This window comes from Nycticebus coucang, chromosome 5, assembly GCF_027406575.1.
Source record: "Nycticebus coucang isolate mNycCou1 chromosome 5, mNycCou1.pri, whole genome shotgun sequence".
Lineage (NCBI taxonomy): Eukaryota > Metazoa > Chordata > Mammalia > Primates > Lorisidae > Nycticebus > Nycticebus coucang.
Window position 1 is genome coordinate 137,796,829 of NC_069784.1, and position 24,085 is coordinate 137,820,913.

At 45.3% G+C, this 24,085-nt stretch overlaps 1 long non-coding RNA gene across 1 annotated transcript; it reads right to left on the reverse strand.

Annotated features, from left to right (window-relative positions):
• Window positions 1-16,624: 16,624 nt before the first annotated feature.
• Window positions 16,625-22,988, reverse strand: LOC128585742 (uncharacterized). The gene is made up of 3 exons (XR_008380099.1): window positions 22,874-22,988; window positions 16,906-17,016; window positions 16,625-16,744 (listed from the first exon to the last, which is right to left on the reverse strand). It is a non-coding gene; the product is annotated as an uncharacterized LOC128585742 (long non-coding RNA).
• Between the last annotated feature and the right edge of the window lie 1,097 nt (window positions 22,989-24,085).

The window sequence follows — 24,085 nt, forward strand, 5'->3', positions numbered from 1 at the left end:
ATCTTTTTCTCTTCTCACCATGAACCATTATAAATTTTGGCAGGGATGGGCAGTGGTTTCCCAAAGAGTTTTTGTATCCAATCGCAGGACCCAAAATTTAGATGCAGGAAGGATAGTGCATTTCCTCAGCCTGACTGTCGGTAGTGACTGTTCGCAGCCAAACGCAGCTATTCACAAATGAGAGGTGCCAGCGTTCCTCCAGACCAACAAGTCTCTCTGCCTTCTCTCCTCACCTTCCTGTGAACACTTCCGTGTGTTCTCATTATGACTGAATCTTGGAAACGCATCATCCTGCTCTCCTGCTGAGATGTTCTGCTGAGGCAGGCTAGGCCGGGAAGGTGATCTTGAACTTGAACAGGTCCCAGGACCCCCACCCATCCGTGATAAGCCAATACTGGATCTTAGCCGCCCGGCACACTTCCCACGTTAGTTCCCAAATATGCAGTTGGCACGAGAATCACAGCAGCCAGCACAACCTGCTTCCATCCGCAGGTTGTGGCTGTGGGATTTGGTTGCCATCTGGATGTGGTTTTGGAGGCTTCGGGCGCCTACCCACGGACGCAGGCAGCCTCCCTGTGGTTTCCTTAGGGAGTGGAAGAAGTATGATGCAAAACTCCCTCTCTTGTCTTGCTCACATGTAATTATTTTTTCTTAATCCTTATCGACGCACTTAAATTGTCTCCTGAACTTTTTCCTTAGCTTCTTGATTTGAGGGATATTTATTGATGTTGGGAACAATACACCTTTTGGCAACCTATTGAGTTGTACCCTGCAGAGAGCAGGACCCCTTAGTGTTCACCTCCTGCTGCAGGGTTGTTTGGTTCCACACGTGTGCCCTTTGTTTGCTTCCAGTTCGCAGAACGCTCTTGTTTGCGTACGTACAGTGTAAGGTGACAGTGATTAGAGAGAAATGCATTTTTGAGAGGCAATTACGTCTGAACAGGGCTTTGATCGGTGATGCTATTTCTGCGCTCTTTAGTTTGAATGATACGATTAGGTGCTCTTTTGTTTGGTTTTGAAGAACCTATTCAAGAACATACTTGAAACCTGTGATGGAGTGGATTTGCTGAAATATACTTATTTTCCAGCCTTTGATTCTTTGAGCCAGGCATAGTGTGGAGGCCATAAACTACTTAACATTTCAACAAATGTCTTCCACTGTACTGCACTGTGTCAGGGCCTGTTCATGTGATGGGTCAGTACTCCCACAGGTGCCACTGACTCGGTAAGGGACAGCTGGGGTTGATGTACGTCCTAACCCTGACCCCTACTGCAGCCACTTCCAGGGCCGCTGTCAGGCATGACTGTGCCTGTGATCAAGAAGAGGGCAGACATAGCTGACCCTTCTCAGAAAGAGAGAAACGCCCACACTTTCAGGCTATGTCTCGTTCATGAAAACAAAATACTGTGTCCCACATACACGATATGGCTCCGGGCATTCATTTATTCTTTCTTTTTTTATCTAATAAGTGTTTATCAAGCACCTACTATGTACTGAGGTGTTTCTGAAGGGGACGCCTGAGAGTCTGTGTCCTGAGTGTGGGTGGGCTCCTTTTAGTCCTCTGGGGGGCTGATGGAGCAAAAAGCCACAGATGGGGAAATTCCTGCTCTCCTCTGGAGCTGGGATGCCCTTCTTCTCCTGGCCCGGACAGTGGAACTCCTGGTCTCTGGATTGAACCCTGGGATTTGCAGGGTTCTAGGTTCCCAGGCTGTCACCTAAAGGCTCAGATTTACACCCTGGGTGTTCTGGGTCTCAGACAGCCTATGAAGGGACTTCTCAACTCCCATGTGCAATTGAGCTAATTCCGAACAAAGTCCCTCTCCCATCTCCCTCTCTCCATATAGCCTATCAGCTCTGTTTTTCTGGGGAACCACGACTAAAGTCCCTTCACATACACACCATCATATCGCCAATACCTTGAATAGTGACAGTGGAGAGTAGGGCCTAAAAAGTTTAATGAGTTATAATTTTGAAGCATTGCTTTTGCTTTATTTGTAATATCTGGAAATCTTGTTGAACGGACATCTCTATAATTTGGGAAATACTACAAGGATATCATTGCTTGCCAATGTCTTTGCGATATATTATAGTGTGTACAAAATACTCACACAACAATAGAAAACTTTGCAAACTTCACTCCATCACTACTTTCTCTTCAAAAGTGAGGTTTATGGCACTAAGAGATAGGAAATTATCCATGAGTTTACTTGTGCATATTGAATTTCTACTTGCCATCAGAAGCAATAAAACTAGTCTTTTGAAGTACACTGTTAAACATAATAACAACAAAAATACACTATGTATTTTTAGTGTATTTTTAGCATATTTTATATATTATGAATTGTGCATTCCATTTTACTCAGTTACGTGGCTAATTTACCTGTGCGATGCTATTTAACTGCGTATTTTATGTTTGTATGAAAGACTTCTTAAAATTTAAAAATAATTGAAATGAAATTCTATTATTAATGCAGTTTTTAAAAATGGAACTCAATTGACCATGTAGCCAGGGAGGTTAAGCAAAATATAACACAGGTGAAAAAAAATCAACTTATTCTTTAATAAGAGGCCATGCTCTTAAATTCCTTACATTACTGAAAACTAACAAATTAGATAGGCCACAGAAATCTGAAAGCCAGCATCCATCTGAGTCCCTGGTAAGTTTATGTAAAATCATTGACCTGGATCTGAGGGTAGACCTCTTTAACACGATCAATACAGTTGCAATCAGATAAGAACATTCTACTGTTTTATTAAAGTGCATCTAATTCAAAACTCAATAACCCTCACACATCCTTAATCAGGGACGACATCGTGGGAGGTATTTACAGGAGTGATCTTAAAACTCTGGCTTTTGGCTTGTTAGCAAGACTTTTCCAGAAGTGGATATTTCTCCCTTGACAGAATTCTTGTCATCCACCTCTCCTCTTGGAGAAAAATATGTATGCCTCCATATTTTTCTCTACAGTAAATATGTTAAAACTGTCCTCCCCTCTCCCTCTAAACTGGAAAAGGAAAACTCTTTCTGGAGTTAAGGGTGTCTGAGCATCCTCTAGGGTGAACTTGGAAGAGTGGCATCCCTGCTCCCTCCAGCCCTCCTGACAACAGTGCCTGCCAGAATTCTGGGGAGTTATGGAGCCAGGAGACCATCACCTTTTCCCAGGAGTAATCAGAACAAAACAATGCGTCCAGGACAAGGAGAATGACTCCAGGGTGCAGGCTGCGGCTCTCGCTATTTACCTCAAGGCGGCTGCAAATCTTTCAGGCATCCTCTGCCTTCTGCTGTCATGTGTGAGAAACTGTAATTTGGAACGAATGAGTGGAGCCTTGATTTATCTTCATCTAGTTAGCATGAAGTATATCGAAAGTACCAGGTCTAGTATCTCAGGGTAATAGTGCTCACTAAGTGCTTATCTCAGCTGGGCGGTTTACAGACTCCTAATGGGGCCAGCTGGCCGAGGGGCAGGGGGAAGGTCCAAGCCCATGCCCCGCAGAGCCCGCGCCCATCCCTGCCCCGCCATGCTGCTGCTCCTGGCAGCTTTGTCTTTGCAAATAAAGGGCAGCGCGTGCTTGTTACTTGGCCTCCTCCATGGACAGACTGTTTTGACCTTTCCAGGCAAAGAGCAGCGCCAGCTCTCCCAGCACACGCAGCCCCTGTCTGGGAGCTGGTTTATCTGCCCTCTCTCCCTCGCACACTCATGCAGCTGGCTGAGCCCGCAGGAACGCGGCCCTGTGTCAGGATCGGCCTGGTGGGGAGGAGACGTCCCCTTCAGGCCTGCCACGTGTTACTACCCGCGCTCTCTTTCTGGGTTTTAATTTGGTTCTCGCCCTCTCTCCTTTACTTCCTCTCTCTCTCTCCGTCTCTCTCTCTTTCTCTCTCTCGATTAAAATATGTAGAGCAATTGCCCTCAGATCTGCATTATGTTGGCAGTATGGTTTAAAGCAAGTGAAAAATTAACGATCCATTAAAATTAATCGGCTCCCTCATTTATGCCATGATTACAGAGAGCCACTTGTGCCTAGAACTGTGATAGGTGTTGGCATCGCCCCACCAAATACATAAATACGTGCTCCCTGCTCCTGCCAGGCACGAAGTCGGTAGGGAAACAGAGGAAGAAATGATATAAAACACGGAGTGTGCTTTGCTGAGCATTAGGCCACACGGGCTTGGTTCTGCCCACCCCAGAGGGTCCTGTTCACGTGGACTCCGCTGGGCACGGCTATGGGAAAGATCCACTGAAGTCAGGCAGTGGACTACCTGGGCCACAGTACGTGGTGGTCCACAGGGGAAAAGAATTCTCCTTACAGGAGTTCTGGAGAATGCTTACAACCAAAGAAAGGAAGACGGTAGAATGAATGGGAACCAACCAGGTTACAAGGAGGGAGAGAGAGTCTGGAAAGAGCCAAGGACAAATGCAAAAGCTCAGAGGCTGGTGGGACTTCAGCACCAGTGGGGCAACTTCCCGTGAGTGTGGGTTGGTCCTGTTACCACACACACCACAATATTGAAACACTATGTTGATATCCTTGGAGGGGAAAGTTGTATCCCAATAAAATAAAAGAAACTGAAGCACAATTACCAGAATTCCTTGCAAGGACAGCATGGTGCTAACAGGGTAAAGTAACAGAGGGGAATTTGCTTAGCTGCTTGGGGTGGAGAGGAGAAACACAGGTCCCCTCTCGCACACACCAGACATGTGTGTATCACGTACACATGTGCACTTGCACGCATGAACCGCACCTACATGCACTTGCCTATGTAACACACACACGTGCACACACACACGGTGAGGGAGGAGACAGCGGTCTGGGAGCTGCCCCAGGAGAAGCACAGCTGAGGTGAGGAGGGGTTTGGGAATCAGACATTTATAAAGTCACTTGCTATGGCGGCGTGGCTTCCAGTGTCCACTTCTACCACACTGTCCTCTTTTGGTGGCCTCAGGATAGGAGGAGCTTATTTTTATGGAGCATAAAGAATCACTGATTTCTATGGCACCTTGGTGTGTGGGAGCAATCGGGGAGAAGCCAAGTGTGAGCAGAGCGGGTGACATGAGTGTGCCCAGAGCAGGTGGCATGGGGGCAGGCCCCACAGGGCTCCTGCAGGGTCAGGGCAGGACAGGGGTGCCCTGATGACATGCATCGCACCATCCTGCCTCTTGCTCTGTTCCTCACTCACTCTCTTTCCTGCATAAATACATAAACCCCCTTCACATAGTGTCTTTGGAAGAACCAAGAGGTTCTTGGTTGAACCTTCCTTCAACACAGGCTGGAGGCCGGGTGGGCCCAGAGGTGAGTGAGGGTCTGAGTCAGGCAGAGAGAGCCTTGGGAAGTCTGCTCAGGGCTGTTCTGACAGGGTGGCACCCTGTTAGGGTTTTCTGTTTTTATTTTTGAATCAAATAAAACTTGCATACAAAAGAGTATATGTGTGTATACATATAATTTAATGAAAACTAGTAGAAGAAACCCCTGTGTGACCACCTGGCTTAAGAAGTCTCTAGCTTTGCGGCTCTGCCTTTCCCCCGTTTGCACACCCACACATGCACACACGCACACACGAGCCTGAATTGTGCACCTGCCTCTCCCTGGTGAGTGGGGTCCCTGAGGGATGGAGAGGACAGACTGGGGAGGTCGTGCAGACTGGAGGAGGTCACAGCCTGTAAGGAGACACCCATGGTGGGGTGTCATGCAGTGACAGTCAGAGGGGCATGAGGGCAGGGTCTGGGCAGACGAGCAGAGCTGAGGGAAAGCTCCCAGCCATTGGACTGGGGACAGAGCGGAGGAGAGGAAGGGACGAGGCATGCTGTGTGGGGTCAGGCTTGGGTGCACAGGTGAAGGGGGGTCTCACGCGGGAGATCTGATCTGAGACATGCGAATACAGTGAGCACCAGTTTACACCCTGGACTTCCAGGTCAATGTGGGGCTGATTAGTCCAGGTGAGGATGTGAGAGCCATCTGCTTTCAGAAAAACAATGGTAATCATTTTTAAAATGGCTAATACTTAGGTAGGCACTATTCTTAGCACTGTGCACATATCAATTCCTTTATCCTCACAGCAGCCCCATCTAAAGAGATACCGTTATCACACCTATTTTCAAGTTGAGGAAACTGACACAGAGGTTCTAAGCGACCATCAGCGAAGTGGGGCAGTCTGGCACAAGAGCTGGCCTTGCTCACCGTGACATTACAGTGGAGTTACGCCTGGGGGGTGGAAGGGATTTCTGAAAGGAAGGAAGAGGACAGGAAGGAGGAGGAGAATGGAATTGTGGAGAATGTGTATATTTATGGTACTGTAGGAGCCCGTGAGGGAAACTGAGGCAACAGAAGGAAGAGGGTGTCCTTTCAGTCATGGAGGCCCAGCCTTTCTCCACCCCTCCCTGATGTAGCCTCGCTCAAGGGTCAGCTGTGTGGGGACCACTAGCCACACCTGGCTTGCCCCCAGCACACCAGGCTCCTGCTGCAGAGCACTGCGGGCAGCTGTCCAGAGTGTACTCCCGTGCCCGCGTAAGGTTGTCTTTGGCCTGGATAGCAGTGGAATCTGCAGTGTGTGTGCCAGAGATCCCTCTTCCTATGCTGACTGCGGCGTCTGGAAGCCGGCTTGCATCAGCCTCACGTTCCTCTCCCTCCCCACTGCGGCGCCTGGAAGCCAGCTTGCATTAACCGCACGTTCCTCTCCCGACTGCGGCGTCTGGAAGCCGCTTGCATTAGCCGCACGTTCCTCTCCAGATTGCGGAGTCTGGAAGCCAGCTTGCATCAGCCGCATGTTCCTCTCCGGATTGCATCAGCCGCATGTTCCTCTCCTGACTGCGGCGTCTGGAAGCCAGCTTGCATTAGCCGCACGTTCCTCTCCTGACTGCGGCGTCTGGAAGCCGGCTTGCATCAGCTGCATGTTCCTCTCCCGACTGCGGCGTCTGGAAGCCGGCTTGCATTAGCCGCACGTTCTTCTCCTGACTGCAGCATTAGGAAGCCGGCTTGCATTAGCCGCACGTTCTTCTCCTGACTGCAGCATTAGGAAGCCGGCTTGCATTAGCCGCACGTTCCTCTGAATACTGCGGCGTCTGGAAGCCGGCTTGCATTAGCTACACGTTCCTCTCCCTCCCAACTGCGGCGTCTGGAAGCCAGCTTGCATTACCGCACGTTCCTCTCCCTCCCAACTGCGGCGTCTGGAAGCCGGCTTGCATTAGCTACACGTTCCTCTCCCTCCCAACTGCGGCGTCTGGAAGCCAGCTTGCATTACCGCACGTTCCTCTCCCTCCCAACTGCGGCGTCTGGAAGCCGGCTTGCATTAGCTACACGTTCCTCTCCCTCCCAACTGCGGCGTCTGGAAGCCGGCTTGCATTAGCCGCACGTTCCTCTCCCGACTGCGGCTGGAAACCAGCTTGCATTAACACACGTTCCTCTCCCGACTGCGGCGTCTGGAAGCCAGCTTGCATTACCGCATTTTCCTCTCTGGACTGCGGCGTCTGGAAGCCGGCTTGCATTACCGCATTTTCCTCTCCGGACTGCGGCGTCTGGAAGCCAGCTTGCATTACCGCACGTTCCTCTCCCTCCCAACTGCGGCGTCTGGAAACCAGCTTGCATTACGGCACGTTCCTCTTCCGACTGCGGCGTCTGGAAGCCGGCTTGCATCAGCCGCACGTTCCTCTCCCGACTGCGGCTGGAAGCCGGCTTGCATTAGCCGCACGTTCTTCTCCTGACTGCAGCATTAGGAAGCAGGCTTGCATTAGCCGCACGTTCCTCTGAATACTGCGGCGTCTGGAAGCCGGCTTGCATTAGCTACACGTTCCTCTCCCTCCCAACTGCGGCGTCTGGAAGCCAGCTTGCATTACCGCACGTTCCTCTCCCTCCCAACTGGCGTCTGGAAGCCGGCTTGCATTAGCCGCACGTTCCTCTCCCGACTGCGGCTGGAAACCAGCTTGCATTAACACACGTTCCTCTCCCGACTGCGGCGTCTGGAAGCCGGCTTGCATTACCGCATTTTCCTCTCTGGACTGCGGCGTCTGGAAGCCAGCTTGCATTAGCCGCACGTTCCTCTCCCGACTGCGGCGTCTGGAAGCCGGCTTGCATCAGCTGCATGTTCCTCTCCCGACTGCGGCGTCTGGAAGCCGGCTTGCATTAGCCGCACGTTCCTCTCCCGACTGCGGCGTCTGGAAGCCGGCTTGCATTAGCTACACGTTCCGCTCCCTCCCAACTGGCGTCTGGAAGCCAGCTTGCATTACCGCATTTTCCTCTCTGGACTGCGGCGTCTGGAAGCCGGCTTGCATTACCGCACGTTCCTCTCCCTCCCAACTGCAGCGTCTGGAAGCCGGCTTGCATTAGCCGCACGTTCCTCTCCCGACTGCGGCTGGAAACCAGCTTGCATTAACACACGTTCCTCTCCCGACTGCGGCGTCTGGAAGCCAGCTTGCATTACCGCATTTTCCTCTCCGGACTGCGGCGTCTGGAAGCCGGCTTGCATTACCGCATTTTCCTCTCCGGACTGCGGCGTCTGGAAGCCAGCTTGCATTAACACACGTTCCTCTCCCGACTGCGGCGTCTGGAAACCAGCTTGCATTACGGCACGTTCCTCTTCCGACTGCGGCGTCTGGAAGCCGGCTTGCATCAGCCGCACGTTCCTCTCCCGACTGCGGCTGGAAACCAGCTTGCATTAACCCATGTTCCTCTTCCGACTGCGGCGTCTGGAAGCCAGCTTGCATCAGCCGCACGTTCCTCTCCCGACTGCGGCTGGAAACCAGCTTGCATTAACACACGTTCCTCTCCCGACTGCGGCGTCTGGAAGCCGGCTTGCATTACCGCACATTCCTCTCCCTGCGGCGTCTGGAAGCCGGCTTGCATCAGCCGCACGTTCCTCTCCCAACTGCGGGCGTCTGGAAGCCGGCTTGCATTAGCTGCATGTTCCTCTCCCAGCTGCGGGCGTCTGGAAGCCAGCTTGCATTACCGCATTTTCCTCTCCTGACTGCGCGTCTGGAAGCCAGCTTGCATTAGCCGCATGTTCCTCTCCCGACTGCGGCAGCCTGGAAGCTGGCTTCCTGACTCCTCTGGCGTCTGGAAGCCAGCTTGCATTAGCTGCACGTTTCTAACCTGACTGTGGTGTCTGGAAGCCAGCTTGCATTAGCCGCACGTTCTTTTGTTCGTTCACTCGTTGCTGTGCATCATTTTCAGGTGTCACAGGCATGTCTGTGGTGCAGTAAGTTGAAAAAACACGCTGTTCTATCTTAGGGCATTTGCAATCTAGTTTGTGAGCTTGGAATATTTGGTTCCTAATGAACCATAGAGGTATGGCTGTAGTATTTCCCCACACCACGAATCATTAGGCCAAGGCTGACAAAACCATAACGCATTAAGATTTTTGAGTTGTCTCTGTAAATTAAGATAAACACACCCAGAATTCACAGGACAGAGATGTAGCACCAGGCATAGAAGGCCCAGAAATGCAAGGACATTCTAATTTTAGAATAAAGAGCTCAGTGTCCAGCACAGGGTGGGGTTGAAATGCTGCTCTGGTGAGCCAAGCCCCCCCCCAATTCCCCTGGTTCACCTCTAGTTGATACAGGGTAAAACTTTGACACCAGGCTTCCTTTCTTCTAATTCTGCAGAGCTTTTTTTTTTTTTTTTTTTTTTAATTACAATTGATTTCTTGGAACTAATAAAGTAGGTTTATGACAATTGTAGTGAAAGTGAATTCATAACTCTTGTCTACTCTAATGATCACTGTCTCTTCTCCAGGAGGAATGATTTCTGAGTTTCCTTGGTCTTTGCAGGCAGGGATGGGCCGGGGTGGAGACTAAACCTCATTTAGAGAGCGTATTGTCAGGTAGCTGACAGGGTTTACTTACTGAAATGGGAATGCACAGGCGCACAGATTTACTTTTGTCTTTCAGGGGATAGAAACCTATTTTTAATCGGTGTGATGACATGCAGAAGTCCTGTGTGTGCTCACTGAGGGCAGCAGCAGCTGATGGAGGCCTGGCAGGTTGTCGTCCCAGGACCGGGTCCAAAGGATGAAAATCAAATTCTCAGCTGAAAATTCTAGACAGCATAGCAGCAGCTAATATTTACAGAACACTCACATGCTTCACTGTCTCATGTCAGCTTTATGAAGGGACTATTACTATCCATGAGGTGACCAAGGGCCTGAAGGTTTAAAATAATTTTCCCGAGTGCTCCCCAAGTGGTAGGAATTCCTCAGCGCACACCCCCTCCAAGTCCATTCCAAGGCTTCCACACCAGGCCACCAGAGGTGTGCAGAACCCATTGAAAGTGAAATCTTCCTATTTACAAGGCTGGACACCCTCCTTGAAGTACAACTGTCACCTCTATAAGAGTCAGACTCTGTCTTGATTGCTTCTCTCTGTTTCTCTAGCTAAGTAAGAGCCTACCCTGTAAATGGGCACTCAGTCCACATTAGTCCAATGAATGAATGGATAGGTGCATGGATGAATGGATGGAAGGAGGGAATCTTTCTAAATCTTCCACTGAATCAGTCTGTAACCAAAAACAGGCTGGAAAAAAAATGTATAGGAATTTGGTAAATGGCTAACTGTGAGGAGGACCTTATTTACAACAGATGTACCTTTCTGAAAGTATGTGGTTTCCTGCATATTTGATGAAGTAGTTAAGTTCAACTTCATTGTAGGGAAACGCTAAGTTCATGGCAATCTTTCAACTGCAAGTGGGAAAGAAAGAAAATTAAAGAGTTTAGTAGTGTGAACACTCAAATTATAAGAAAAAAGACATTAAATCAGAGAATATATTAGTAATAAAAATTGAATGGAAACATATATTAGATGCTCAATAATATTTTGTTTAATAAATGTTTGTTGAATAGGATTGAAAATGTGTGAATGGAATAGGTTTGTAGTTTAGTTTTAGCTCTATGTTCTGGGGTTTTCTAATTGCAAGAAAAATGCCAAGGGTGATATTCTTTCCCAGTTGAAGGCCCGGCTTCTCCCATCCCAGTTTTTGACTCATTTCCATGGTCCTAACGTGTTGTTGACTAAGGCTGGCAGCTTTCTTTTCTCCCGGCAAGACAGCTCCATTTGGGCAGAGATGAGACACCTGTGCCGAAGAGCGTGAACTTGGACAGCAAATGGCTCATTAAAGTCCTGCGCAGCTGCAAAAGAAACACTGTGCTCCAGTCTGGGGAGGAGAGCAGGACAGAGGCACACCGTCCACTCCAGACCTCCACATGTGTGCACGATGGGAGATGACCTTGGCTTAGAAACCTCACTTCTCTACCTCCTCTCCTCCAGGAACACAAGATAGGGAAGGCTTGGAGCTGAAGGGGATCAGGGAGCTCCCGACTGCTGCAGAAAGCAAGTGTCCCCCAGCTCCCAGGAGCAGGGAGCAATCTCTACAGGTCTCACTGTATGACCGAAGTGGCCAGCAGGAGATAGAAGAGGGCGCAGACAGGAGGCCCGTCTCAGCTTCTCCTGATACTCAATTTAGGAAATATTCATTACAGCTGTTTATCCGGTGGCTATTATGTACCACACATCAGGCAGGCTGCTAAGGGGCAACAAGATGGAGAAGAGAGTACCCCAGTACCCCAAAGAAACAGAATTAAAATGAAGCACTGACACAGCAAGTGTGAGAGCTTCACTTGCCGACTGACAGCTGAGCAGGTGCTCGCCAGCACTGCGCACGCGCATACCAGCACTCAGCACGCATACACCGGCACTGCGCACGCGCGTACCAGCACTCAGCACGCATACACCGGCACTGCGCACGCACGTACCAGCACTTGCACGCATACACCGGCACTGCGCACGCGAGTTCCAGCACCCTGGACTTAAATACTGAGCCTCGCCAAGGGCTCCTCTCGGCCTGAGAGGAACACGTATTGAGTTGTGATTAAATCCTGTAAAATCACTTTATTTAATTTCCATGGGGACTATTGCCAAACAGATTTATAAAATCATAACTTGGAGAAATTTCCTTTTATTAGCATAGTATGAATCTTAAACATAAAAGTCATATCGTCAAATGTCATTATGTGTGGTGCTTTATGGTATGTTAATAATATTAGATGGTAAGAGTCTCCTGTACTAACTGCTAAGGGAACTCCTATTTAGGAATTAAATGAAGTAACCTATTTTATCTCATTTAATTCTCAGTATTATCTCATCAATTAGAATTGTTTTAGTCTATTTTTCAAATCAGGGAGGGAGAGGTAAAGTTACCTTTCCGAGGATATTTAACTAAATTAACTCTTAAAAACTCACGTCCTTTCTCCGTATCTTAGTGTCAAATATTTTAATAATTATTCCAGAAATAAGAACAGAGATTTGGGACACATTAAGCAAGAGGTCATTTTATGAACTGAGCTTTATTCCTTTTCACCACCTCCTCTTCAACCTTTGACTATGGATTACACTCAAGAAATCCTTTTCTTTATTTCTTTTCTTTTTTTTTTTTGCAGTTTTTGGCCAGGGCTGGGTTTGAACCCACCACCTCCGGCATATGGGGCTGGTGCCCTACTCCCTTGAGCCACAGGTACCGCCTCACTCAAGAAATACTTTTTAGCCAGTTACCTTTTACCCACAACTCAAATTCTCTTGCCTGTTAATATTTCATGTTATAGACTTTTCTTGATTTGGTTACCTTAATTTTGTCTACCAAATCCTGTCCTTTTTCTTACCACCTTCACACAGCTTTCCCAGATTAATTATACCATTGAATTTACATATATAAGATAAAAATTTGATCTACTGAGTATTTCTGATTGCTGTTTTGGGTTTAAATCAAAATTATTCTTTGTGTTTTGTTTGGGAGTTTATAGGCTCTGTGAGAGTAGGAATATTCATGTTCACTTCTCTATCCTTAATGCCTAGTAGGGGGCCTAGCAAAAAGAAGATATATTTTATTTTTAATTAAATGAATCCATGTGGCCATGATGTTCAGGCTTACATGTTATCATCTTTGTAAGTGTTGGTAGCATCTTTTGTATGAAGCTCAAAACTCCTTTTCTCGGATTATATTCTTTCCCAGATTGTTAGATTCATCACCTTTGGAGATTAATTATCGAGTCCCTACAATAGCACTTTCCTGAATATTTTACAGTCTGCACCATCAGGCTTCAGACATCTAAGACTAAGACTAGAAAGTTGGTGATTAGTGGGGCTTGTAACATTCTTGGAAGGAGACATGAATACTCGTTAGGAGTAGGAATATTTTCCAAAACAATCTAGTGTTTAACCAGAAGAAATAATGTGTCCTGAGATTTCTGTTCTTTAGCATTAAGTAACTCTGTGTTGTTTGTGTATATGTGCACTTGTGTGACAGTAGGTGTCTCTGTGTGTGCGTGTACATGTGTGTTTGTGCAAGCAATGAATTTCTGTTAAACTTCTTTTGATGTCTAACATCATCCAGATGAAAATTTTGCCACTGTTTTTCTTTCAATACCTTTTTTTTTTTTTTTAGGAATCACAGGATAAAGTAAGATAAAAATTATTTCATAGCCCCACAGATATTACTGTTTAGTGAAGAAATGAATGAATATTCTTGAAATACACGAGAATGTATGGGGATAAGCACTTCCATGGCACCAGAGTAAAAGCGTTCCGCGTTCTTCCTTTGTTTCACATACATAAAGAGTACTGGTTTCTTTTTATAAATCACTGATTGGCTCTTCATATCGTATTCTACAGCCAAGTAGGAACATCTAAAAGATTTTCACACTCGTTGGTTATTAAAGTTTCCAAAGATCTAAATACTCGAAACATCCTGAGCCTGTGATTTTCAACAACAAGGCTTTAAATTCTTCTGACATTTAACGGAATTTGCTGTGGTGTTAGAACAGTGTTCTTCACAAAATGCATTATAAAACACTTGATTTTTCTCTGGGAAAAAATGGTAGCAATAATGAACTCTTGAGAAAGGAAATCCAGTTCAAATAGATTTTAAATATGCATGTTAAAAATAGATTGTGCATCCGTGAGATGCTGGATGATCCTTAATCAACAGTAATTGTTTCTCACGCAAAGCCTGGCCTTTGCACACTGTGCGGAGCCTCCTGGCACAAACTGGGATGTGTCAGGCACAGGGACTGCGGGGGCCTCCAAAGTGCTGTACGTGAACCTCCTTTAAACCATTTGGTGTTAAAGGTCCTGCCAAGTGCCACTACCAAGATAATGTCCTACAGGGTGTCAATAAAATCTGTGATATGATTTATTGCTTGGAGTCAAGTGTTAATTGGATGGCAGCTGTCTTTGAATGGATAATCTTTCTCTTTTCTTCATGTTGACAGATAAAAATGGAGACATTAGTTGAAATGAAGGACGCCTCTAAGTGCTCACTGGAAGTCTGAGGTTCCCTAATTGTTCCACCTTTATCATTTATTTATTTTATTTTAGAAATAGGTTGATTAGCTGTCAAGAAAGGGAAAAACGGTTGCACCCTGAATGTAAGCATTCTGTGTTCTCATCAGTCAGGTGCAACTGGAAGCCGCGCAGGTTAGGTCCACTGCTGAGACCGTCCAGCCCTCAGACCTGCAGCCTCTCCTGCTGCTGGCTCCTGTTCTGTGCACACCCACCTGCTCTATCTTCTGTCCCTTTAAAAAGCTATTCATATAGGCTAGTCTCATTGGAGTTAGATGATATCTCAAAGTAGTTTTGATTTGCATTTCTCTGATGATTAAAGATGATGAGCATTTTTTCATATGTCTGAAGGCCTTGCGCCTGTCTTCTTCAGAGAAGTTTCTCTTCAAATCCCTTGCCCAGCCTGCGATGGGATCCCTTGTTTTTTTCTTGCTGATGCGTTTGAGTTCTCTGTGGATTCTGGTTATTAAACCTTTGTCAGAGATATACCCTGCAAATATCTTCTCCCATTCTGAGGGCTGTCTGCTTGCTCTGCTTACTGTGTTCTTAGCTGTGCAGAAGCTTTTTAGTTTGATCAAGTCCCAGTAGTGTATTTTTGAAGCTGCTTCAATTGCCCGGGGGGTTCTAACTCCAATGAGACTAGCCTATATCACAAAATCTCAAGACCAGAGATGTTGGCGTGGATGCGGAGAAAAGGGAACACTTCTGCACTGCTGGTGGGAATGCAAATTAATACATTCCTTTTGAAAAGATATATGGAGAACACTCAGAGATCTAAAAATAGATCTGCCATTCAATCCTGTAATCCCTCTGCTGGGCATATACCCAGAAGACCAAAAATCACAACATAACAAAGATATTTGTACCAGAATGTTTATTGCAGCCCAATTCATAATAGCTAAGTCATGGAAAAAGCCCAAGTGCCCATCGATCCACGAATGGATTAATAAATTGTGGTATATGTATACCATGGAATACTATGCAGCCTTAAAGAAAGATGGAGACTTTACCTCTTTCATGTTTACATGGATGGAGCTGGAACATATTCTTCTTAGTAAAGTATCCCAAGAATGGAAGAAAAAGTATCCAATGTACACAGCCCTACTATGAAACTAATTTGGGACTCTCACATGAAAGCTATAACCCAGCTACAACTTAACAATAGGGGGAAGGGGGAAGGGGGGGGTGGGTAGAGGGAGGGGGATCGGTGGGATCACACGTGTGGTGCATCTTACAGGGGTATTTGCGAAACTTGGTAAATGCAGAATGTAAATGTTTTGGCACAGTAACTGAGATAACGCCAGAAAGGCTATGTTAACCACTGTGATAAAAATGTGTCAAATGGTTTATGAAGCGAGTGTATGATGCCCCATGATCATATCAATGTATACAGTTATGATTTAATAAAAAAAAATAATAATAAAAAAAATAAAATAAAAAACAAACAAACAAAAAAAAGCTATTCATAGCTGACAGTCTACAATGCACACTGAGTTATAGTGAATTTTCCCACTTGCCGGACCTTCTGAGAATATCGGTGGCATATACATTAGAGATGGGTTGGAGTCCAGGCTTCCTTCCCAGCTCGTAAACTTAGCTTATTCATTTGTACGATGGATTAAAAAAATATGTGTTCTCATTGGGATTTTTTTTTAAACAGGGTCTCCCTTTGTCACCCAGACTAGAGTTCAGTGGTGCCTTCACAACTCACTGTTGCCTCCAACTCCTGGGCCCAAGTGATCCTCCCACGTCAGCCTCCCAAAGAAGTAAGGATTATAGGTGTGAGCCACCATGCCTGGCCCCTGACTGGGTTTTTATAAAGTGAAGTTGTAAATAATTAGGAAGTTTTTAAATCACAACGTGCTAATTATAATAGGGATGACAATTACTAAAGGAATATAGACATAATGGTATAGATTGGGCATAAGTGGTCAGCCCGAGGAAGGGGAGCAATATTCACTGACCAGTTAGAGACTCTTAGTGATAGCAAAATAACAGCTTATGGAAGACCACAGCGCACAGCTAAAATTACTGGTTTTATGCCAAAAATCAATTAGATTTTTTTTTAATACAGGTTTTGTTTTTAAACACTTAATTTTAGAGAAGACACACCTCACTCTTGTTTGTGGATGCTAAGGTCTGAATCTGTCCTCCAAATTTATATGCTGAAACTTCCCCATCAATGTGGTGGTGTTAACATGAGGGGCCTTTGGAAGGTGGTCATGGAGTGGATCCTCAAGGAAGGGATTAGGGTCCTTAGGAAGTTTCTTCCTTTGGCTCTTCCACCGTCCACTATCTGAGCACACAGCTTTGGTCCCTTCTGCCAGAGGAGGACGCAGCAACAGGGTGTTTTCTTGGAAGCAGGGGAAGCTCTCATCAGACATGGAACCTGCCAGTACCTTCATTTTGCACCTGCTGGCCTCCAGAACTAGGAGATACAAATATATATATATATATAATAAATTGTCTCGTCTCAGACAGCAAAATTCCTACTATTTTGTTCTGGCAGTACAAATGCACTAAGACAACGGAGCTATTCAAATAATCTAATATTCAACTTAAATGAATCCTGGAGTTCATTTCACTTACTATGAGGTTGACTTTAGAGTTCTCTCCTTTCCCCACCTTTCTCTCTAGCCTTCCCTCTCTCTCTCCAAGGTCCTTGGTTAATCTGAGGTGTCAGAACTGGGTGCTTGGCACCTAAAGCCGAGAAAACAAGAAGGCATGCTTGGGGTAACATGAGGAAGTTTAATCTTCTTTGATTGGAATCTCTGCTATTGATGAGATAGAAGTGACCCGGCCACTTGGGCTCTTGTACCATCCAGTATAGGGAGAGCTTGGTGACCAGGCACACAGTCTATCCCAGGTGAGACAGTGGCTTCTCTGTGTGGCAGATGTGACAAGAAGGAAGTGGGGTGTTTTGGGTTCATTCTGTACCACACTAGCCTGGGCCCCAACATTTCAGATGTGCAACCAAGATTTTAGGGTATCCACACTGGGAGAGCCCAGCTTCAGCCACACAGTGAGCAATTACACCCTCCCAAAGAAAGAGCCTGACCCCAGGCTTAGACCTCATCAAGAGCCCAGTGTCCCCTGGTTCTGTGCCTCTGGCTACATGTTCCTTGGGGATCTCTGCTGTCCTCTCTGCCCAGTGATAGCAGCAGAGGTATCCTCACAAGGTTGACCTTCGAAAGAAAATTTGGGGGTGGGGGAGTCTCCTACTGGGTTCACTGGGCCTTTATGCAAACAGACCTACATCTTTCCAACAGTCTTTAAAATTATCAATTTTTTCCTTGAAATTATGACTTTTTCCCAACTTCTTCAAATGTTTTCTTATATCTCCTTTTGAGAAAAATGATTTCCTAACCAAAAAGATCCCATGATGTGGGCTTTTCCTCTCCCATGAATAAAAACATGTATTTCTACGGCTTTACCAGCAGGATTAGAACAGAACAGCAGTTTTTTTGTAAAATAATTTTTAAAATTCTGTATTCCCAGGCACTCAGATATAGAGATTTTTACTAAAAATCAATGTGTTTTTCAAGATGTTTTCTACTATATAAACATATTATATAAAGCCTTTGGCGAGTGTGTGAGAACACGGATGAGAATGCCACATTTGGTTTGTAGGAATTATAAAAAGCAAAATCATGAAAATTAAATGCAATTTCAGAATTCTCAGATGTAATAAAGTGTTAAATTACAAATAATTAGCAAAGTGTTAAAACACTACGGAAATAAGGCCATCAGATGAGTGACTATGAACTTGTCAACATATTTTTCATTTATAGTAATAATGTTTTTGATAAGCTGAATGATCAGCTGTCCAGCTAATCCAGAATGTGTCACTATCAGGGATGGACAGTTATTACAGCTTTGCTGAGAAAATCTTCACTGTGACTCAACAGCCTTTCTTGTTATTTGGTAAGAACAACAAGTTACTTGGCCCAATACAATGAGTGATTTTAAAGGTACGTCTTCTATCCTCAAGATAATGGGAAAAATTATGGGCAAGACCAATTGCACCAAGAGGTTAGATTTAAAATTTCCTTAGTTCTTCTGCCAATGAAATGGGAAATAAAGTTTGGGAACGTAAACATTATAAATTTATGTTAGCATAAATACATGACTTTATATTATTTTTATTTGAAATTGAAACATACTCAGATTATTTGCTATTTAATCCAAGAGGCTATACTTATATTTAAAAAAATATCTTATGTAGGCACATAATAACCTACTTATCAGATATTAAGTATATAGTATAAAAAGTAGTGCTTGGTAGTGGAAGTGGTAAAAGTAAATTTGGTCTGCCCCACCCTGCACCTTGTGTCTGTGTATGATGTTCAGAATGACTCAGCCCCTTCTCCATCGGAGGATGGAGGAATTTAATTCCAGCTAGTGTATCATGGGAACATAGATGTGATAATGTATGTCAAAGCACCACACTCTTAGAGGGAGTTCAGATAATGTAAGATTCCTTTCCTTCATTTAGTGCCACAAAGTTCACTTCTTTAAAAAAAACAAAACAAACCCAAGGTAGCAATAGTGTTTACTCCTTTCTCAGGAATGTACAGTATGTCTCTGCTTATTCCTTTGTACATTCATGATCAAATTCAAGTGCATTCACATTCAGGTGACTTCATTGTTTTTTTCCCCTCTGTGTCCCATTTGAAACCTTCTATCCATTGAGCTGATTGTCTTCATTGTCTAAATAATACCAGACCTGCTAATAAAAATAAGAGCAGTGATCACAATGATAAATACCACTGATTATTATTTAATATGGTCAGACACTGTGTTAAATTGTACATGAACCATATTATTAACTACTCAAAACTATCCACAATAGAAACATTCTTTTTATTTAAGAGATGATGAAAGCAGGGATAGGAGAGGCTAAGTTTCCAAAGTGAGCAGCAAGTATGTTATGAGCTAGTTTTCAAACTATTTTTCTTTTGCTTCTCTGTAGTTCCTGAATTGCTCTTTCTCAGATCCCTGTTTCCTCTCTACCCATCAAAATATGATGAAATTCTACTCCTTTATATAAAATCTTTGGTCTTTTCCTTCTCCAACATCTTATTTAGAATCGTCATTGTATTAGTTTCTGTGGTTTCTTGCATGGAAAGGAGAATTTTCACTTCCTCAAGGTAGATGGCCCAGCCAGTCCTTGTTCATTCAACCAGTTTGCTGAGCATCTGTTACATGTCACCTGAGCCTGGATCTCTAACGAAAAAGGACCCAGGAGGAACCAGAAGAGAATAGGCTAGCGGGAGTGAGAGTAGATTTCTTGGGCATTTGAAAGGTCAAAATCTTTTCTGGGAGCCAGAAAAATAATTCCAGAGAAAGGAAATAATTTATTTCCCTCAAAGATCCACACTAAAAGCAAGATGGAACCAATAAGACTTTTCCTCAAGGTCTGGACTTCCTAAACTTTGTGTAGATCGAGTAGTGAAACCATAGCGTGCTTGCTTCTCACTCTCTGCAGTAATGTAGGGTGAAAATAAGGAAGAACATTGTGGCCTGGAGCTCTGTTTTGATGAAGACCACAGGTTATGAAAATTGTTAGAAGAATTAAGTACAAGGCCCAGAAAGCAGAGCTGGACTTACAAAGCCACGGCAGTCAGGGCCAGTCGTCTTCAGCCCTCCGCCTGCCCCATGGTGGCTGCTTTGTGTGCAAGTTATTTTCACATGATCAAGGTGCCACAATTTTAGAGGTTACTTGGGGCCAAAAACCATAGGATTCACCTAGCAATCTTTCTGTATTACGTAATCATGGAATCTGAGGTATGTCTTGCTTTGTTAAAAAATAATCAAGGATTGTTAAAGACAGTCACCCTGTATTACTGCGTGTAACTGTTCAGACTTAGGGAAGTCCTGGGAAACTGGAGATGGCTTTAATGGGTCATAGATTTTATTACCTGTCCAACAGGTATTTTAAATAGCACTGGCTTTTCCTTTCATGTCAAATATAAAATCAAATAAGTGGCTTTGAAATTTGTTAGTTGGAGAGACAAAGGGAGGAGTCACCGTGTCAGCCTTTAAATTGGTCCAAAGAGACACTGAAGGCAAACACAGTTGCTTCTGAGAGTCACAGGGGAGTGACAGAGATGAGGCTGTTGGACAGATGCCGTCCCGCGTAGGACAGAATTCAGATTACAGGGCAGGTGGCAGACAGCTAAGTAGAATGCCATGCAATACCAGGCAGCTGAACTTTAATAACTGCATCTTTTAATGGGTTCCCAGGAGGACACCTAGGCTGACCAGAAGCTGGAGGTAGCACAGAGTCCCTGGAGGCCTCATTTAATTTTCCCGTGTGATGTAGGGAAATCCATACACATTGCCAAGGAGACTATGATATTTCCAAGTTTCTACCAGAAGGCTGGTTCCAGAGGAAGCTAATTGGCCTTTCTGAACGATGCTGAGAAAGAGAACAATCACTGGGAAGATGTCGAATTTGTCAAAGACACCTATAATATCAAGGCCTGCAGAGAGCTGGGTTTTCATTTTGGTATCAATTAAAAGCTCTCGTCAGGCTTTCTGAGAAGGAAAGGAGGTTCTGAGGGAGCAGTTCCTCTGTTTTCATTGAGAAGTGTTTCAGGATACAGAACACAAAAATGATGATGATGATGATGATATTGTTAATTAAAAAATAGTGAATTTGTACGTATTCTTGCTTTTTTTCAAAAATTGATTGTAGAAAACACAAGCTAGGAAGTTGATTGCTCTCCAGTAAGAACATATCAGATAAATGTCAAATAGAGTTGATGCGGATTATAACAAAAAGGGAAAGGAAACACATATTAACTAAGCACCTACTCTGTGCTGGTGCAGACAGATGCTTTACCCATGTTAACACCTGTGCTCTGGTTTCTGAATTGAGTGAAGGGGTTGTCAGAGAGCCAACTGGTAGTTAAAATAGACCCCAACACTGAGATGTGCTGTTGTCCACTTCATGGGCCAGTAAGTGCAATGCCTGTGTTCTCCCAAGGTTAAGGTCAAGTTTGGCCTCTCATGAATCTGGAAGGAGGCCGTGCAGCTCCTGGTATATCTCCTTTAAAACCACTGGGCTTGTGACATGACTGAAGGTCAAGCAGAAGCTCAGTTCGTCGGAAGGACACATGATATCATGGCTCAAACCCTGCCACTGCAGAAACGCAGGAGCTTTGATGGGGGCTGTCAGCCTTTGCTCAGAAGGAGACGCTGAGGGTTTTCTTCAACCCACGAACAGACAGAAACACTTCATAGAAGTCCACCTTGATCAGCAAGTGATCTTGACATCTTTCATATCACTTTTATACAAGATAAAGCTGTTTGAAGAATTTAACATGAAAATCAGGTGAAATCCTCTGTTGAGCTTAGTAATGGCCTTCAAAGACACCCCAATCCTAAATGATGAGGAAATAATAGGAAAATGGAGGCAATAAAGGAATCTGAGAGCTTTGTCTCTCGTGTCCTGGGAAAGACTAGAACTTGGGGTGGGTCCTGTGATGGCTCCAGGATCAGGTGGCCCTGACTCCCTCATCCATGAATGCAGAGCAGGCTTCCTGCCCCTGCAGCCTGTTTTTCTAGAACAGATCTCTGAGCCAGGGTCAGGGACAATGTCCTTCCCTATGTGCCCCAGGCCAGCTTTGGTGCCACACCTGCTCCCAGGCTCCTGTGGCTATGGCTCTGAGGTCAGGGAGCACTGTAGGGGTCTGTAGGCAGGTGGGATTGGGGAGTAGGGATGGGCATCAAGCTCTAAACCTGGGCCTGCATGAGTTGGGACCACCTGGCTTTGGTGGTCTCACTCCCGCCTTCAGGTGACCCAGTGCGAGCTCTAGTCCATCCCCCTAAAAGGCCCAGGACATGGGAGACAGAGCTCTTGGAGTCCTTTATTGCCCCCATTTTCCTATTAGGGAAATGTGGAGGAAATACTGGAGGGGGCCTGGGCCCACAGGAGCATGCTGGTGACCAGGGGCAGGCAGAGGTCAGTGGAATGGTGGGAGCCCAGAGATTAGGGCCAGACTGGGCACAAACCCTTCTCTGCCCCAGAACGGTGTCTGAGGTGCCAGGTGTGGATCTGAGCAGGGTGTGCAGCTGGCACACTTTCTGGCTTATGAGACCAGGTGCATGAGGAGCTGGTGCCTTGCTGGGGAGCTGGGGCCTCAGGATCACAGATGCGGTTTCCTACAGCAAGATATCTGCTGCTCACTCAGGGGGTGAGTTGCGGGCGGGGCCCTGCTGCCCATGACCTTTCTCTGAGAACCAGAGATGCCCAGCAAGTGCCTCTCTGAAGAAGTGACGTTGAGTAGAGACCTGAATGAAGTGATGTCACCCAGGCATCTGAGAGGGATGCCTCTCAAATGGGACAGCAACGCAGGAGCCTTGTTGGGGCAGGGTCCCGATTCAGGGTGGGTCTGCGGTCTTGGGGAGAACTTGTACTTGGAGTTATTCTGTCAGTGACAGGAAGCCGCTAAGAGGTTTGCAGCAGAGCAAGATTGACTCATTGTGAAGGCCCCTGTATTCCCCTTGCGAGAAGACTCCCGGCACAGGGGCAGCAAGGCAAGTGACTCACCAGAAGGCCAGGGTGCATGGCTGCAGGACAGCCAGATGCACTCCATGCTGGAGAGAAGACAGCAGTGTTGACAGTGGTTAGAACTGCACGATAGGAGATTCTGGAAGGAACGAAGATGTCCCTTCTTAGCTTGAATCCTGGCATGTGATTGTCTGGACACTGCATTTCTGGTGAGCTGAGTTACAGAGTGCAGGCAGAGGGCAGGGAGGAGTCTGGGGAGGCAGCAGATTGACAACAGAATATGCTTCTTTTGGGGAATCTAAACAAAGAAATTTTAGATTTAAACTTAACCATTCAACATCTGGACTTAACAGACATCTACAGAACATTTCATCCCAACAAAACTGAATACACATTCTTCTCATCAGCCCACGGAACATACTCCAAAATCGACCACATCCTAGGCCACAAATCTAACCTCAGAAAATTTAAAAAAATAGAAATTATTCCTTGCATCTTCTCAGACCATCATGGAATAAAAGTTGAACTCAATAACAGCAGGAATCTGCATACCCATACAAAAACATAGAAGCTAAACAACCTTATGCTGAAAGATAGATGGGTTATAAACGAGATTAGAAGGAAATCACCACATTTTTGGAACAAAACAACAATGAAGACATGAATTACCAGAACCTTTGGGATACTGCAAAGGCAGTCCTAAGAGGGAAATTTATAGCACTGCAAGCCTTCCTCAAGAAAATGAAAAGAGAGGATGTTAATAACTTAATGGAACATCTCAAGCACCTGAAGAAGGAAGAACATCCCAACCCCAAACCCAGAAAAAGAAAAGAAATAACCAAAATCAGAGCAGAATTAAATGAAATTGAAAACAAAAGAATTATACAACAGATCAATAAATCCAAAAGTTGGTTTTTTGAAAAGATCAATAAAATAGATAAACCTTTGGCCAACTTAACCAGGAAAAAAAGAGTAAAATCCCTAATTTCATCAATCAGAAATGGTAACTGTGAAATAATAACAGACCCCTCAGAAATTCAAAAAATCCTTAACGAATACTACAAGAAACTCTACTCTCAGAAATATGAAAATCTGAAAGAAATCGACCAATACTTGGAAGTAACCCACCTACCAAGACTTAGCCAGAACGAAGTGGAAATGTTGAACAGGCCTATATCAAGTTCTGAAATAGCATCAACTATACAAAATCTCCCTAAAAAGGAAAGCCCAGGACCAGATGGCTTTACGTCA